Here is an 18,227-nt window from a genome sequence, read left to right on the forward strand (position 1 = left end):
TGGGTAGTAACATCTCTAAACTCCCTGAATCTAGTGAGGCATGAGAGGTGACATCTAGAAAAAGAGTTAGCGTGTAACCCCTGAATATCAATGTCTCCTGCTGTTGCGATGATACCATGATTGCCTCCTTTTGCATAAAGAAGTGGACCTTTGAGAGAACCATAGCAGCCTAATTTCTATTCTGCTGAGTGCATGGGATCTAACGGAATGATCTCGGGGACCGACTCCAGTAGTAGCCACATCAACTGTGCTCACAAATAACTCTCAATCTTCGTGTTAGCGATCTTGGGTAGGCTGCCTATTCTACGTATATTATTTTGTTGATCTTTTCTTTTTAGCATAGCTCTAAAGTAGAAAACGTTCAGGTCATCTCATCCTGCTCATATAAAGTAGTGGCTAATTCAGTTGCAAGTTGTTCTAAACATGTTTTGATTTCTTGGATTTGATTATCTAAGTCCGAAATTGCTTTGTTGAAATCATGTCTCCAGAATAAGATCTCTTTGCAGAATCCTTGAAGTACTACCTAAATACTCCACTTTATGGCCTGTACTTGCAGTACAGGGTCTTCTGTGGTTGCTAGGATACAGGATTTGGAGGGGCCCAGGGCCTCAGGTGAAGCACCTTTGTATTGGTGTTATTGATGCAGCATTTCTGGAATGGAAGTTAGTTTAGCTGTCTTCACTTTAGAAGATGATATTGGTGCTATGGTCCCCCTCAACACTGGGATATGACGTCTCACTGGTGTGTCCACCATGTACACCAAACTCCCATGTCCAAGTGTTGTTGAGTGTCCTCTTGCATAATGGGGTGCTGTCTGCTGCTCAGTAATGATGTCCAGTCGGGGGACCCTTGTGAGGTAGAGACATCTGCCCCTATGACACTGCTACCCTTTATACCCATTAGGCTTGCTACATGGGGCGTGTGAGTGGTTTTAGAGTTACAGATGTCTAAGTGGCATGGTGTGGTTGTGGTGCAGAAGGGGCAATTTGTGTCATGGGCATGTAGGGCCTCAGGTTGGGAGTGTTCTTCACCAGGGTAAAGATCCCTCACATGGATCTCTGTTTAAGTTCCTGGGGCCAGTAGAGTCATTTATGATAGCAGTCTTCAGGTAGCAATTGCACCCAGTTCTGCGCTTGTTATGCACTTGTTATGCTGTGTTGAGAACAGCGTCCATCTTTGGTAGGAGAAGCTCCAAACACTGGATCCCTCACACTCCTCAAATTCCGCTAGTTTGCCATTCCCAAAGAAATTAGTGGTGTCAGGTGGTGTTCGGAGGGTCAAGTTGATGCCTATGTACTCTTTACTCTGAAGGATTTTAGATTTAATTAGCTTGGTGGGAGCCCTCAGATGCGAGCCAGGCTTTCTGGCATGAAAAGCCTGTCGCAAAGCAACTTTGGGGATCCCTAGCAGGGCCCCCTTGCCACAGCGGCCTTGGGTAAGAGGCTTGCCCCCTGTTAATCCCTGCATCACATGGCAGACACCATTGCCACACTGTGCGGGGCTTAACAAAAAAAACAATTTCTCTACTGGTGCTTGTGCTATGGCAAGTTTATGGCCACAGCACAAACTCCCTTGGAGAAATGGGAGTGTGCGACCGCACCATGTGCAGTTGCATCCTAATAATGCGGTTGGGACCGCCGACCAAGGGTTGGTCGGATCCAATTCTGCAACGGTGTTGGGCAGTCGCCAGTCCGCCTGACATCGTAATGAGGGCCTAGGTATCAATAGCATCCCTCACAGCAGCAGTGACAGTACCATGATAGCAACACTTTCACCAAAGGATATATGAGTGTTGGTTAAGACAACGCTTAAGGCAAATGTGTGGAGACATATAAGCAGGCACATCTTATATGATGAGGACAAGTCCTGAGGTACAGGAGGTGGATAGACGAAGATGGAAGCATCCAGGTATGAAAGCATTGGCTCACAGGACAAATGATCAGGGCCTGCAGAAGCTGCCGGAAGTTTGTTGGGACTCAATAGAAACTTCAGATTTCATAGTCACTTGTTGTTTATTTTCAAGGAATTTACTTTGATTTCCTGATCTACCTTTCTCTACACTCTACACTCTTATACTCCCTTACTGTCTAAATATAATAACATATTCCTTTCGGATGCATGATTAATTGTATGCCTCATTTGCTGTTGAATTAATTTTAAAGGCTTCTCTTAATACGAATTATTTTTTACATGAAATGCAACCCCTACAACCCAATCCCCAATTCCAGCAGTTGCTCAATACAAAGGATGATCATAAACATCCTTCATCCTGCCCCATCTCCTGTCTTGTCATCTTAGGACCCATCATTTACCAGTACCCCTGACGCGAGAGCTCCCTCTGCATAGACAGTTGCCATAGGCCATTCCATTCAGACAAGCTATGCCATAATTTCATGCATGTATAGTATGTCTTGGATACAATGCAAGGCATTTGACCATGCCCTTCATCCAGTACTTATACAGTCATATTGCATGCAATGTGTAAGGCATGGCCTTCAGCCATACATTGTGTCCATATATCCTTCCCCAGTGCCTTCTAGGAACACCACACCCAATCTCCTTGACTTTACTGAGCAGTTGATTCGTGATCAATTCGTTGGTCATTGTAAAGACAAGCAGACTAGACAGAAGTTACTCACAATGGATAATCCTACTCTTGATGAGACTATCAAAATTGCAAAAAGTATCGAAACTTCTCATATTTCTCTTAAGGAATTAGAGGACAAACCAGTAGATAGTATCAATTTTGTTGGAAATTCTAAAAAGGGTAAAAGTAGATTTGTTAAAACTACTAACAATTTCTCTCCAAAACTCAAGGATAATCTTTCTTCGAGAATTAAGGATACTGTATCCGTACCAAGCAATGTATGTTTGCGTTGTGGTAGTACTGTTCACAACAAAGGTTCGAAATGTCCTGCTATAAATTCTACGTGCAATTATTGCAAAAAAGTAGGACATTATGCTACTGTTTGTTTAAAAAAAAAAATTCAAAAGAAAACTATAGCTTGTGTTTTAGAATCAGATGATGACTCGGACTCTGAAACTATTTCCATTGTTACTGATCACATAGATTCTGATAACACATCAATACCCCTTACTGGTGATCCTTCTACCTGTGTAGATCCCATTGTAGAGATACTCGTTGATGATAAGAAACTCAATCTTTTAGCAGATTCGGGTGCAAGAATTACCATAATTACCAATGAATTATTTAGTGAAACATGGGGTGATAGAGTGCTTTTCCCTCCTGACAGGAAACCTATTTCCTATCAAAAACGTAAAATTCCTCTTTTAGGATTTTTCAAAGATTATCTAGAATTTAAGGGTAGGAAAATTAGGGGCAAAGTTTATGTAGCTGTAGACGGACTCAACATTCTAGGATGGTTTCATCAAGGTCTTTTTGGGATGCAGCTTAGACCAGGGATGAAAGAACAAGTTTTACTTGTTTCTTGTGAAGAAGAAAACACAAGGTGGGTTAATGAATTTCCTTCTGTATTTAGTGATCGACTTGGGAAGATCGTAGGTTTCAAACACAAAATAATTGTTAAGGATGGTGCAACTCCCATCAAGCACAAACTTAGGAGTGTTCCTTTTAGCATAAGGGAAGATCTTAATAAAGAAATCACTATGCTCTGCGAAAAAGGAATCATAGAACCCACAGAGTCTTCACTATGGTTATCTCCCTTGGTCGTCGCATGAAAGAGGGATGGAAAACTCAGAGTTTGTGTGGACCTTAGGTCCTTAAACAAGGAAATCTGGGTTGACTCCCATGCTCTACCCAAAATTACAGATCTTTTTACCAGTATCAAAGGTGCTAAGATTTTTTCAAAATTAAATCTTGCTAATACCTACCATCAAATAGAACTTCACCCTGAATCTCGTTCTCTAACAGCTTTTGTGTCACCACTTGGTACGTTCCGCTACAAAAGAATGCCTTTTGGACTGGCCTCAGCAGCCTCTGTTTTTCAGAGGGTGATGCAGAATTTGTTGAGAGATGTTGAAGGTGTCCTTGTTTTTCAAGATGACGTTTTAATTTATGCCGTGGATGATGAAACCCATGACAACATTGTTAGAAAGGTCTTGGGAATTTTTAAGGAAAGTGGTGTTGTTTTGAAATCAGAGAAATGTAAATTTAGTTGCAGTGAGATTGAATATCTTGGTCATTTACTTTCTTTTGAAGGGATTAAACCTAGACAAGGGTTTATTGAGGCTATTATGAGAGCACCAGTACCTAAGGATAGATCTGGTGTTAAGTCTTTACTAGGATTGTTGGAATATTCTTCCAGATTCGTGCCTGGGTATGCGTCTATTGTTAGACCCATTAGTAATTTGCTTCAATTTTCCACAAAGTTCACATGGACATGTGAATGTGATCGTGCTTTTATGGAAGTTAAGGACATTTTGAAGAAGGGTAATGCTCTTACTCCATTTCACCCAGATTTGCCATGTTACATTACTGTAGATGCGAGCAAGGTGGGTTTGGGAGCGATTCTCACTCAACGTTCTGATGAAAGAGAATTTACAGTTGCTTTTGCTTCCAGGGTTCTTAGGAGGGCTGAAATTCAATACTCGGTCATAGAGAAAGAATTACTAGCGTGTGTGTGGGCCATTGACAAATATCGACCTTATGTTTGGGGTAGGCATTTCAATTTGATTACTGATCACAAGCCATTGGTGTCTATTTTGTCTACGAGGGAGATTGAGTTGGGCCAGGGCGTGCCTCAGGGTTCGTCCCTGAGCCCAACCCTATTTAATATCTACGTCTCCCCCCTAGCGGCCATCGTGGAGGAACACGGCCTTCGCCTAGTGTCCTACGCCGACGACACGCAGTTGGTCGTCTCCCTATCGCGTGCCCCCGGTCTTGCAGCGGACATCTTCAGGAACTGCATGCAAGACCTTGCAGCCTGGATGTCCGCAAACTGTTTAAAGCTGAACGGTAGCAAGACCGAGGTGTTAGTGGTGGGGGGCGGACCGTCTGCGTGGTCGTCGGCGTGGTGGCCTCCCTGCTTGGGGGAGGTCCCCATTCCTTGCCTAGAGGCCAGGAACCTTGGCGTGTGGCTGGATAAAGATCTTGCCTTTGGCCCCCAGGTAAGCCGGGTGACGGGGACGTGTTTCGGTGTCCTAAGAGCTTTAAGGAAAGTCTTAGACCTGCTTCCCATTTCTGCTCGAAGGACCCTGGTGCACGCCCTGGTCACCTCGCGCCTTGACTATGGGAATCTGCTGTATCTGGGGGCCACGGGCAAGGTCATGGGTCGCCTCCAGGTGCTACAAAATGCCGCAGCGCGGCTTGTGCTCAGGCTCCCCAGGAGGTCGCCATCCAAACCCGCCCTTCAGGCTCTCCATTGGCTTCCTATGGAGAAGAGGGTTGAGTTCAAGGCCCTCTCAACATGCCATCGCATTCTGAGTGGCAAAGCTCCTGTACCACTTCAGAGTCTGGTAACCCAATATGAGCCCACTCGCAACCTACGGTCCTCTCAGACTGGGCTACTAAGAGTACCCAGAGTAAGGAAGGCACGAATGGGAGGGAGATCTTTCAGACATCTAGCCCCCAGATGCTGGAATGTCTTACCACCAGAACTGCGTCTTGAACCATCGGAAATCGTATTCAGGAAAAAGCTTAAAACTCACCTTTTTAGCAGGTAGCCTTAGAGGGAGGGGGAGACAGCAACCACTCACTTATCATAGCGCGGGGACACGCCAGTGGCGTCACCAGGCGCTCTACAAATGCCCTATAATAATAATAATAATAATACTGGTCCCAGTAAATGTTGTACACCCAGGATCACGAGAATGGTTACCAAATTACTTCAATATCAGTTTGATGTCACGCACATTCCAGGTGGCAAAAACACACGTGCAGATTTTTTGTCACGTTTTCCTCAGAATGATGGTGTGAGTGAAGGCACAGGTTTTATTGATCTGAATGATGAAGATGAGGAGGATTGTTTTGTAGCTTCAATAGATGTTCCTGTTCTAGCTGTGGGGTCTGAAGAAGATTGGAGAACATTTTTGTCAAAGGACAAGGTGTTGCAAGAAGTGTTTGATTTTGTCAAGAGTGGGTGGCCTAAGGAGAAGTCTTTGTCTTCTGTGTTGCAACCATATTGGAAGATTGAATCTGAGATTTCAATTGAAGACGGTTTGTTAGTGAGATGTGACAAACTTATTCCACCTCACAGTCTGACTTGTTATCATGAAGGAGGCTCATGAAGGACACTTGGGCATCTCTTTAACTATACGTCGAGTACGACAAGATTTTTGGTGGCCAAGCATGGACAATGAGATTCGTACTTTTATTGAAAACTGTCCAGTGTGTTCTGTGTCTGAAAAATCACTTAAAGTTGTTGTTCCTCCTTTGTCCCCTATTGAGTGCCCCACCAATCCCTGGACTAAAGTAGGTATTGACATCATGGGCCCTTATGAAGTTTTACCTCTAGGGTTGAGATTCATTATTGTCTTGATGGATTACACATCGAAATGGCCTGAGGTCAAAATTGTTAAGGATGTCAGTGCTTCTACTGTGATTAAGTTTCTCAAGGAAGTTTTTTGAGAGAAGGGTTTCCTGAATTTATTGTTTCAGACAATGGGACTCAGTTTGTTAGTTTTGAGTTCAAATCCTTTCTTAAGTCATGTGGGATCAAACACCTTAAGAGTTCACTTTATTACCAACAAACAAATGGTCTAGTTGAGAGGATGAATCGTGTTGTGGGTGAGTGCATCAAGTGGGCAGTTGAGGGTAGGCATGATATTGTTGCATCTCTTGAAAGTATGCTTTGGTCATATAAAACGACACCTCACTCTTCCACGAAAGTTTCCCCTTTTGAAGTTTTAAGAGGGAGAAAAGCCAACACCAGTTTTAGACCCAGTTGGATGTCTAAATGGGCTTGTCCCTTAGTTGACATTGAGTCTGTTTTAGAAACGGTCAAATCTAATTCCACCTTAACACAAAATAAGGAAAAAATTTGGTTTGATCAGAAGAAAAATGCCAGGGGGATTTTGTTAAGGTAAAGAATTCAACTCACACAAAGAAAGGAAGGAGTAAATACAGTGAACCTATCAAGATTGTGAGAATTGGTGGAAATGCTGTTCAAGTTGAAGGGGGGTACTGGTGGAACATCTCGAAAATTGTAAAGGTTAAAACTAATCTCGGAGTCTCTAATCTTGGAGTCCCTAAAGAATATGATATGCATGTCAACAATAAGGATTCCTCTCGTAGGAAAAGTACTAGACCTATTATTTTGCCTCATAGATTTCGTAAGTAGCATTATTTTCATTATTGACTTTTGTTGCATTGTTGTTTTCTTGCTTTTAATTTCTTGTTTTTTTTAATTTCTTATTTTAGATGGATTCTTTACTTGTTTTATGATAAGTACTTATACCTGTTTATCTTTCTTTTTGATTTACTTTGTTCCTTTTGCTAGAAGGAAAGGAGATATGATATATTCCATTACCTGTTAAGTTTGTACACTGTCACTTTAAGTGAATTGTCTTGCTCAGCTGTCTTGCTCAGCTGTCCCTTTGCTTATGATGTCATCTACTTCATGTACATGATGGAATCTTATGATTCAAGACTTGGGAAACTGTACACTCTGGAGATGCTGGCAGATGATAAGCTGTGTAGATTTTATCCAATAAATCTCTTCAATCAATCCACTTGACTCCTGGATTACTACATATTGCCTAGTGTGCAGAGGCTGTTTTGACCATGCCCTGAGAAAGTCTAAACTCTGCAATGATTACTATCGCTAGATATCACTCCAATATGCCCTATTCCAGAGTCCGCTTGTGCAAAAAGTGGCTTTTGGTCAGATCATTGTAATACACTCTATCTAGGCATTCCAAAATATTCAATAAAAACTTCAGTCTCTCCAAAATGCGGTGGCACCAATGCTCTTGAACATTCCTAAGTTCAAACCTGTGGCTCATCTACTACATGGCCTGCACCGGCTCCCTGTGGCAGGGGAATTTAGTTAAAAGCCTTGTGCCTAATGCATAAGGCACTTCATGGTACTGGCCCCCTTTACTTTCAGGAACTATTTACCTGGTACACTCCCAGTAGAATGCTGAGATCAATCAATCAATCATACAATTTTTATAGCGCACTACTCACCCGGCAGGGTCTCAAGGCGCTTGGGGGAAGGGGTCCGCTATTGCTCGAACAGCCAGGTCTTGAGTTGTCTCCTGAAGGCGAGATGGTCCTGGGTCAGCCGAAGGTGGATGGGGAGGGAGTTCCATGTCTTGGCCGCCAGGTAGGAGAAGGATCTTCCTCCGGCGGTGGCTCTTCGGATGCGTGGTACGGCGGCGAGGGCGAGGCTTGTAGAACGTAGCTGGCGGGTGGGCGTGTAGAAGGTCAGGCGGTCGTTGAGGTACTTGGGGCCCAGGTCGTGGAGAGACTTGTATGCGTGGATGAGGAGCCTGAACGTGATCCTCTTGCTGACGGGGAGCCAGTGCAGGTCCCTCAGGTGGCCGGAGATGTGGCTGTGTCGGGGGATGTCCAGGATGAGTCGGGCGGAGGCGTTCTGGATGCGTTGGAGTCTTTTCTGTAGCTTGGCTGTGGTTCCGGCGTAGAGGGTGTTTCTGTAGTCTAGTCGGCTGGTGACGAGTGCCTGGGTGACCGTCTTCCTGGTTTCCGTCAGGATCCATCGGGAGATCTTGCGGAGCATGCATAGGGTGTTAAAACATGATGAGGAGACGACGTTGACTTGTCTGGTCATCGAGAGGGATGAGTCCAGGATGATGCCCAGATTGCGTGCGTGGTCTGTTGGCTTGGGTGTGGTGCCCAGGGTGGGGGGCCACCAGGAGTCGTCCCAGGCGGTGGGCGATGGTCCCAGGACGAGGACTTCCGTCTTGTCTGAGTTCAGTTTCAGGCGGCTGTTCTTCATCCACTCGGCGACGTCTTTCATCCCTTTGTGTAGGCTCGTGCTGGCGGTGGTGGGGTCTCTGGTGAGGGAGAGGATCAGTTGGGTGTCGTCGGCGTAGGAGATGATGTTGAGGTTGTGTTGGCGTGCGATGGCTGCGAGAGGTCTCATGTAGACGCTGAAGAGGGTGGGGCTGAGTGATGATCCTTGCGGTACGCTGCAGATGACTTCGGTGGCCTCGGATCGGAACAGGGGAGGCGGACTCTCTGTGTTCTTCCGGCGAGGAACGAGATGATCCATTCCAGTGCCTTCTCTTGGATACCGATGTTGCTGAGGCGTTGAACTAGGGTGCGGTGGCAGACAGTGTCGAACGCTGCCGAGAGGTCCAGGAGGATGAGGGCCGCTGTTTCCCCGTTGTCGAGCAGGGTTCTGATGTCGTCTGTGGCTGCGATGAGGGCGGTCTCGGTGCTGTGGTTGGCTCGGAAACCGGACTGCGAGGGGTCGAGGGATCCGTTCGTCTCCAGGAAGGCAGCAAGCTGTCTGATGACGGTCTTCTCAATGACTTTGGCAGGAAAAGGGAGGAGCGAGAATGGGCGGAAGTTCTTGAGGTCGGTGGGATCCGCTGTTGGTTTCTTCAGTAGGGCGTTGAGCTCGGCATGCTTCCAGCTCTCCGGGAAGGTGGCGGTGTTGAAGGAGGTGTTGATGATGTCCCGGAGTTGGGGTGCGATGATGGAGTCGACCTTGTGGAAGACGTGGTGGGGGCAGGGGTCGGTTGGAGATCCGGAGTGGATGGTGTTCATCGTGCGGGCTGTGTCTTCGGTGGTCACCGTGGTCCAGGTGCGGAGGATGGCAGTGGGGGGCGTTGGTTCGGCGGTTGGGTGCGTGGACGGTGCGTCGAAGATGTTGTGGATGTCGGCGATCTTGCGGTGGAAGAACGAGGCGAGAGAGTCGCAGAGATCTTGTGAAGGAGTGATGTCGTTGTTGCCGGTGCTGGGGTTGGAGAACTCCTTGACGATGCTGAAGAGTTCCTTGCTGTCGTGGGCATTGTTGTCCAGTCGTTCCTTCAGTGATTTTTTCTTGGTGGTGCGGATAAGCTGGTGGTGCTTGCGGGTGGCGTGTTTGAGGGCGGTCATGTTGTCTGTGGTCTGGTCGAGGAGCCAGGCTTTCTCGAGGGTGCAGCAGTTTTTCTTGAAGTTTTTCTTGGAGATCCGGCACAGAACACAAGGTTCAGATCCCGAGAATTAAGCGATTAAAATGGGGCGGGAGAACTTCGGCATTTCAGGGGGAAAGTTATGGAATTCCCTCCCTCTGACCCTTCATTCCCAACAAAGCCTGTAGCTGTTCAGAAAGCAGCTGAAGACCTGGCTGTTCCCGCCAACTTAGCCCTAACCCCTAATGACTCACCTTCCTTGTTGCTGTTCTGTCCTGTCGTCTTGTTTCGCTCAGCACTAAGACACCCTTGGGTATTGCGCGCTTTACAAACCTAATTCATTCATTTATTCATTCAATATGCACCTAGCACCTGGTGTCTGATGGTTTACAAACATGATGTTCATTCAGGCCATTCACCCTCAGACCAGGTCACTGCTGGAGCCAGGATGTAGCTTATGGCATCTGACTACACCCTAGATCCAATCCTTTTACCCCAAGACCCCACTCTGCACAGATAATGGGCCTCAGCCACATCTTGCACTCATTGTTCATTACTTCCTATCCCAAAGTCCAATGGCTATGTGGTATGGCCATTGGCTAAATCCTCTATCAGTTCACCATCCTCTAGAGCTGATTGAGCAGCCAGAGTTGCCAAAGACCATGACATTTGTTTGTGTTATGTGCCCAGTCTGCTTGTCAGCACAATATCTTGGACACAAAAGGCATGGTCTTTTATTCAGTGCTTCCACAGCATCAGTGTCTTCAGTGTGTAGAATGTGGCCTTTATCCCACTCTTGTACCCTTGTAATATGCCACAGTGCCTGCTGGAAACAGTACACGGACTAGAGCCCTGTTCTGAAACCAATCTCCTCTCACATTTTCTCTTCGGTATTTCACCATGCCCTAGGCCCAGCACCTACTTTGCAAACCAACCAAATGAGCCAATTACCCATATTCCATGTCCACTGGGAACAGAGAGTGGCTTATGGTAACAGTGTTGACTCATTAGTCCTACCTAGGGCCTGATTATGACTTTTGGCTGTGGGGAGCGAGCAACACCTTACTGCTGTGACCCCGCACCACCACCAATCACTGCTGCTAACACACCAGATTGCAAGTAATTTTGGGCCGGTTGCGTGGCGATCCTGTGGAGGTGCTGTTTCAAGGCTCATTGTGAGCACTGCCGCTGGACTGCCAATGCACGTACCTGCATTGGAAGGAATGCACCATGTTGTGCATTCCTTCCAGTGCAGGGACTAGGGGGTGCAAAATTACAGGGGGGGCACAAAATGTGCCCCCCTGCATGCACCCTGTGCACAGGGGCAAGATGGGGCCCTGTATGGCCCCCCTTTCTTTCCTCACTGCCAGCAGTGACATGGAGGAAGATCCTCCATGACACCGCTGGCGGTGAAGAAAGTCATAATATGCTTGGTGGTACCTCAGGGCACCAGCAAGCATATTGCAGCCCTTAGATCACCACAGGACCATCAGGGAATGCGGTTCCCTGGCAGTGGTGGCGGTGTAATGGTGGAATGACTGGCAAAATCCTAATTGGGCAATCAGAATGCCGGTGCAGTCCTCAGATTGCCAGACTCACAATCATGCCCATATATCTGCTGTTTGTAGGTATGACTTTCAGCCATGCCCTGAATCCATTATCCTAGGGTCCAATTGGTCCAAGAGTGGAGCCCATGGCCACATCCTGCATCCAGTCCCACCACTCATGGATCCCACTATAATTAGATCATTGACTTTCTCCAGATTTGGTACACAGAGTTTATTTTATAATTAAGATTTCTATATACCTTTCTATTTCAGTCAGTGGCAAATGCAGACATTCCACAGGGTATTTTCCCTAAATGCATTTGTCATCCCAGTGCTACTTGCCCAGCCTAAAAACGGTCATCTGACAATTCCTATATAAAGGACTCAATATAGATTGTAGACATGTATCACTATTAAAAAAAAATGAATTCTATCCTGTCTTCTCTGACCATTTTGTTGCGGCAACTTTTTGAGTTCGCAGAAAAAAAGGTAAGGACGTTCTTGTTAATGACAATCTCTTTTGCTTTTATTAGGCAAGATAGCATTATGTGCCTTTACATTTCCGATTTCACATTTTTCCGCCATCATTTACTCTAATCTGATAATTATGGCATTAACCATAAAGTTCTGATACATATTTTTTGCTTCTTTATGAATACGTTGTAGAAACGTGTGCAATGGAAAAATACAATGCAGCCTTCTGTGTTTTTCTAATTTCTAATTTTTTTAGCAATTAGTCTTTCCTGAATTACTGTAATATCTGTCACCACATGCAAGAGTTTCTCCTGTTAAGTAATGTTTTATGATTCTGCCTTCGTAATAGTGTAAGTGAAAAATTAGTCATTGCTTTTAACAAGTTGCAAATTCATTTATAAAAGATATTACCAGGGAAAAATATATGTAAAAATAAGTTTAAAAAAAGAAGCAAACATGAGCTCTCATATCTCCCTTTTTTTCCACGAAACAAACTGTTTCTCTCACTTTCCACATTAAATCTCTTTATGTTTCTCACATGTACAATCATATGTGCAAACATGGAAAAAGCATGACATTCCCCAGAAAGAAAGAACTTTTGGAGAGCAGATGTCTACCAATCATTGGAAAGATCATTGAAGTAGGAGTGCATGTTCTACCACAACATCACTTCACATCAATGCTAACCATGCCCTGAACAACTACCAATCTTACCTCAGTTAACGCTGCAGCACAGAGAACACTAACTTACACATCTGAGATAATGCCCAATTGACCACTGATGAAGATGACCCCTGTCTACTGATATTGCTGGACCTCTCACCTACCTTCGTCACAGTTGGCCATCCCACCTCATATGCACTCTAGCTTCTTAAATTGGATTCACATAATGTCTCCTGTCATGTTCAACCACCACACAGATCCACTTGCTGCTCTGTTCACAGATAACAGCATGGAGTTTCCCCAGTATCCCAATGATACACAACTCTTCTTCAAAGTCTCCTCTGCTTCGGACATCCAATACCTCAAACACTGCCTGTCCATCATTCAGACCTGGATGTCAGGTGCCTATAAGAGCTCAACCCAAACAAGAATACCTGTTATTTACCAAGAACACCAAACAGGAAACTGGCGCAATGGCATTAATCTTGACCGCTTCAAACACCAACTTTCACCAACTACAAAGTCCCTTGGATTCCCTCTTGTCACCAGCCTCACCCCCAAGAAACATGCTGTCAAAAAACACAAAGGCAGCCTGGTGCATATCTCCTAAAGAAAGTAAACCATTTCTTCCAGAAAGCTGTTAAAGAACAATTGTTCGAGCCCTGCTACTCTAGCATCTGTGTGGTAGTAACACCCTGTTCCATGACATCTCAAATTTCACACTAACACCCTTTAAGGGCACCTTACATGCCACAGCACCTCCTATTCAAGGCCACATCACCCTAATCCTGAAGGAGCTCAATTGGCTCCCCTTGCCGGCCTGCACCATCTTTGAAACCAGCTGCACCATTTATAAAGCCATCACAGATAACACACTGGCTTAGTTTGCAGTCACGTTCACAACCTCAGGTGATTCTCAGCAAACCTGCAACCAGAACACAATGAAACTGCAGTCTAAGAAGAGAAATGAAGAAACAAAACACAAGACCTTTTCCAGCTGTGCACCAAAAATCTGGAGCAACATCACCATATCCATCAAGTCTGACACTTTGCTGCTCTAATTTCAAATAGAGATAAATACTCACCTCATTGAGGAATACCATATCACAATGCATTAATCATCTACAATCCAGCTACATCTCCTATCACTCACTGACGTTTTGCTTGTTATTGAGCCTGTCAGTGCTCTCCTGCCTTTTGGCTAGGTTTGTGTTATACAAATACCATATACATACAGATGCAAAAATTGGTCTTAAGAAAAAGTTGTACAAATTCAGGGTCAGATTTTCAAAAACTGGCGCATCCCTGCATATCAGCAGGTATGCGCCGATTATTGTGTGTCACGGCTCCGCCAGCATGGATGCGCCGCATTGTAAATTGGGGGGCACCATGGGGCAAAAATGGACAAATGAGTGACGCATCTGCTGCCGTAAAGGCGGCGCATTGCTGTAGTTGCATTGCAAGCGTGACACAGCTCCAGTAAGGCTTGGGGGTGCCCTATCCTTCAAATGCTGCGTAAATCCTTATACCTGCTTCAAGCAGGCACAGGGTTTTGACACAGCATGGCCTTAAAAGTTGCTGAGTTAGATTTCACTTAGCCACTTTTAGGATCTCCCAGATGCGTCACATTGTAAATACCCCGCAGCATGGCGCTGGCTTTGAACCCCCACTGCGTCACAAAAGTGATGCAATGGCGGCATAAGAGAGGTGCAAGGGGCATGTAAATCAGCCCCTCAAAGTTCAGAAAAATAATTAATGTATGTGTCATGGTCATGGTCAGGTTACTGCGAATCCATGTTGGTCAAATGAAAGTGAGAGGCAGGGTACATCCTATTGTCTCTGCCACTTCTGCCATGTATGGGCAACTTGCAAAATCCTTCTACTCCCTTAGCCCTTCTGCACTATAAATCTGGTGAATGGTGATACACTGAGCGTTTGGTGAAATTGGACATCCTGCATTTGCTCTTTAACGTTGGGGCAGTGGGCTGATGAAGACAGGGCTTGTGCATCAAGTTGGTAGTACTACTGAACCAGTCTATTATGCCCTTTTTGGACAGCCTCTGCCCAGTCTCTCCATCCTCGGATCATTTAAGCTACAAAGTTGCATGTAGCAAAGTTGCACAATAACAAGGAATTGGTGTAGAGCAGTGCCACAAGTCTTCTTGCAGTGCTGCCCAACTCCAAAATGAAAGGGCAAGAATGCACCATATTTATGAAATACTGTGCATTGCTGTCCTTTCCTCCTGTGTGGATGTACAATTTGCTGCCTAGTGCCAACACAGGCACACTTGCACCATGGTGCAAGGGTGTTGGCGTTGCAAGCAGCATTGTTTTTGTGCCGTAAGGGGCACCATCCTGCACAAAAACAATCGCAAGGGGCATTTTCCTCTATCTATGTGTGCAGTACACATGGAAGAGGAACAGACGAGGAGAAATACAAATATTTCTCCTCGTTACACCTGCTCTAGGATGGCATAAGGTATTGGTGTGTCCCCAGATTTACATGATTTTGTAAATCTGGGGCAGCGTCAATCTGGGGGTGTTCTATGGGAAAACCCACTGCAATGCCTCCCTGGCTTATCGTAAGGCAAAGCAGCGACATGTGCCTCTTTGCCTTTCTACATAGGTATGAGGCAATTCAAAGCCACGCAAAGTGGGTTTGCGTAGCTTCATAGATATGATTGAGAGGCTTGCGTCGCAGGAGTGTTAACAAAAGTGAAGATCCAGCGGTGCAAGCCTCTCTTAACCCATTGTATGCTCATGACGAGCTGAGCTCGTCATGGCATACAGTGCTCGGGTGCTCATGACGAGCTCAGCTCACCACATCGCTCCCCCCGCGGGTGCCCAATCTCCTTCGTTTCTTTGGGACCGGCAGGGGAAGACCTTCCCCTGCCTCCCCCCGCCCCCGCCCGCGTCATCAATGATGGCGAGGCGCGCTGACGTCATTGGAGGTTACCCTTCTTCTCCGACGCGCAGGGAAACCATTTGCTTCTTGCGCGTCGGAGGAGAAACAGGTACGTTTGGGGGCTGGGGCGGGGGATTTAAACTAAAGAGGCATCGGGGGAAAGGAAAGGGTTTTCCTTTCCCTCGATCCCTCTTTAGAGCATTCCTGCTGCACGATCATGCGATCGTGCAGCAGAAATGCCCACTAGACACCAGGGATTTTTTTTTTTTTTTTTAATTGGCAAAGTTTGTTGGTTTGGGGAGCTCCCCTTTAGGAGGCATATTTTTAGTTGTTGGCCACCCGGGAGGGGGCACAACTTTATTTATTTATTGCAATAAAATTATAAAATCGGGCTTTAGGGGGCATTTCGTAAGCGTTTGGCTACCCACCGGGGGTCAAATTTTTCGAAAATATAAAGGATGTGCTGGGGAGTGGCCCCTTCGGCATGGGTCACTCCCCTTGGGGGGCATTTTAGGTAGACCACATTTTTTTTGTGTAGGGGAGCGACCATCTAAGACTATGGTCGTTCAACTCTTGGGGGCAAATTTATTTCACATTTAGGGATGTGCTGGGGAGTGGCCCCTTGAACAAGGGTCACTCCCCTTGGGGGCCTTTTTTAGATGCCCACTTTTTTTGTTTATGTTTTGGGGGCCATCCTTTTAGCTTTGTTTGCCCCCCTTGGGGGGGCAAAATAAAATTTGTAATAATTTGTTTGACACACTGTGCCAATTGTGTAAATGTAGTGGGGAGTGTCCCCTTGGGCAAAGGTCACTACCCTTTTTTGGCACAAATATTTTGCCTTGCCATTTTGGTATGCCCATGCTGTTAGGTTGAAGCTCACTGCAGCACCCCAGTTCAGACATGGCCATATGCAAATTAGTCTGACCCTATGCCTCATGGAAGCAGTCCAGCCCGAACTGCCAAGCCATATCTTACCTGGCCCGGAAACAACCATAATGGGACTGGTTACTGGCTAATCAGCCGTTATCAGCCAGGTTATCTTGAGTCCAGCGGCAAAGTGCAAGGGATCCACGTCTGCCAAGTTAGGGCAATCAAAGTGCAAAGGGTCAGTCTGATTTGCATTTGGCCATGTCTAACCTGGGTTGGTGAATTGAGCTAAATAATGATGATGGATTAAACCAAGATCAGTTGACTGGGGGTGAGTGTTAGATTTGCTTAAGTGCTCCGTCCATCATCCTCCTTTTGGTGTCACCTTGAAGGGCAGTTTTGCTGGGTTTTTTATGGGTCACTATGGCACCAGGGTTTATTTTTATGTTGGGGATCCGCCCCTTGGAGATGGGTCGTTTATGGGAGGATGATTGTGCCCTTTACTTCCTCTTTGAGTGGTAGAGTAGCAGGATGTGTTTAGTCCCATCTGTCCCAAAGGGGGGAAGAAGCCACTAGACACCAGAGTTTTTTTAATTTTTGTTTTGGTGGGGGTGGCCTCATGGGCAAGGGTTGCTCCCCTTTTGGTTTTATACTGTTAGGCCCACCTACCCCTTAGCTTGGCAGGTGGACTGGTGCATTTTTTGAATATGTGATTCTAATTTTTTCTTCTTCTTTTTAAATCTAGTGTAAAGCTTTTGCTTCCTGTTTGCGGTTTCGACAGTGGTTGTTCTGCAGTTTTGTGTAGTTGCATTTTTTAGGTAAGAAAAATTATTTTTGTTGTATGTACTCCAAATGAGTAATATTACAATGTATGACTTTTTTTTGGTAAGCGGTGTCATAGTGGCATTTAGTTACTGTTTTGAGCATGAAATTCTTTGTGACGTGTTTTGCATTGTCTTATGTGTTTTTTGTTTTCTCTTTCTTTTTTATTGGGATATTGTTGATCCATACTGTGTCTGTGCAGAGTACGTGGTGGTGAGTTTAGCTGCTTGAGGCAAGTGAGTGGTTTTGTTTTGCAGTGTATAGGTATTTTTGATAAAGGTGAATTGTGTTCATTGCTTATTTTACATAGTGATTGTTGTTGTTGACTTGTGTGACAAGTTACTTTTATTAGTAATCATTATGTCTAGCCGTAGAATGACTGCTCAGCAGGTGCGTTGTATGCTTCTTGAGGTTTCCTTAGAGCCAGATTATGACACTGACAGTGCGTCTAAGGGAGAGGAGGGAGGGGAAGATTCTGGCAGTGAGTTTTCTCTCCACATGGAATCGTATGTGGATGAAGGTACTCTCAGTGCAGATGAAGGGCCTGTTTTAGAGGAGGACACTGTTGTGCCGATGGTGCAAGAGGCATCTGGATTGCAGCCTGAGCTGCTAGTCTTCCTAATGGAAGTGTTGGACTCTGGGTTGATCCTAACATGGTGCAGCCGGTGTTGCCTGCCTTTAGCGGTGATGCAGGGTGTAGAGTGGATTCTGAAAACTTTTTGCCTATGCAGTATTTTCAGTTATTTATGGATGATGTGTTTTTGGGTGAGATTGTTGAGCAGACTAATTTGTATGCTGAACAGTTTTTGAGGGTCACCAGTGACAAAATTAGGCCCCACTCTAGAGCTACCCGGTGGACTCCCACAAATCTAGAAGAGCTAAAGAAGTTTTTGGGTTTGATTTTATTGATGGGTTTGTTAAAGAAGCCGAACCTGGCTTCATAT

This window comes from Lissotriton helveticus, chromosome 2_1 (assembly GCF_964261635.1).
Source record: "Lissotriton helveticus chromosome 2_1, aLisHel1.1, whole genome shotgun sequence".
In the NCBI taxonomy this organism is placed as follows: Eukaryota; Metazoa; Chordata; class Amphibia; order Caudata; family Salamandridae; genus Lissotriton; species Lissotriton helveticus.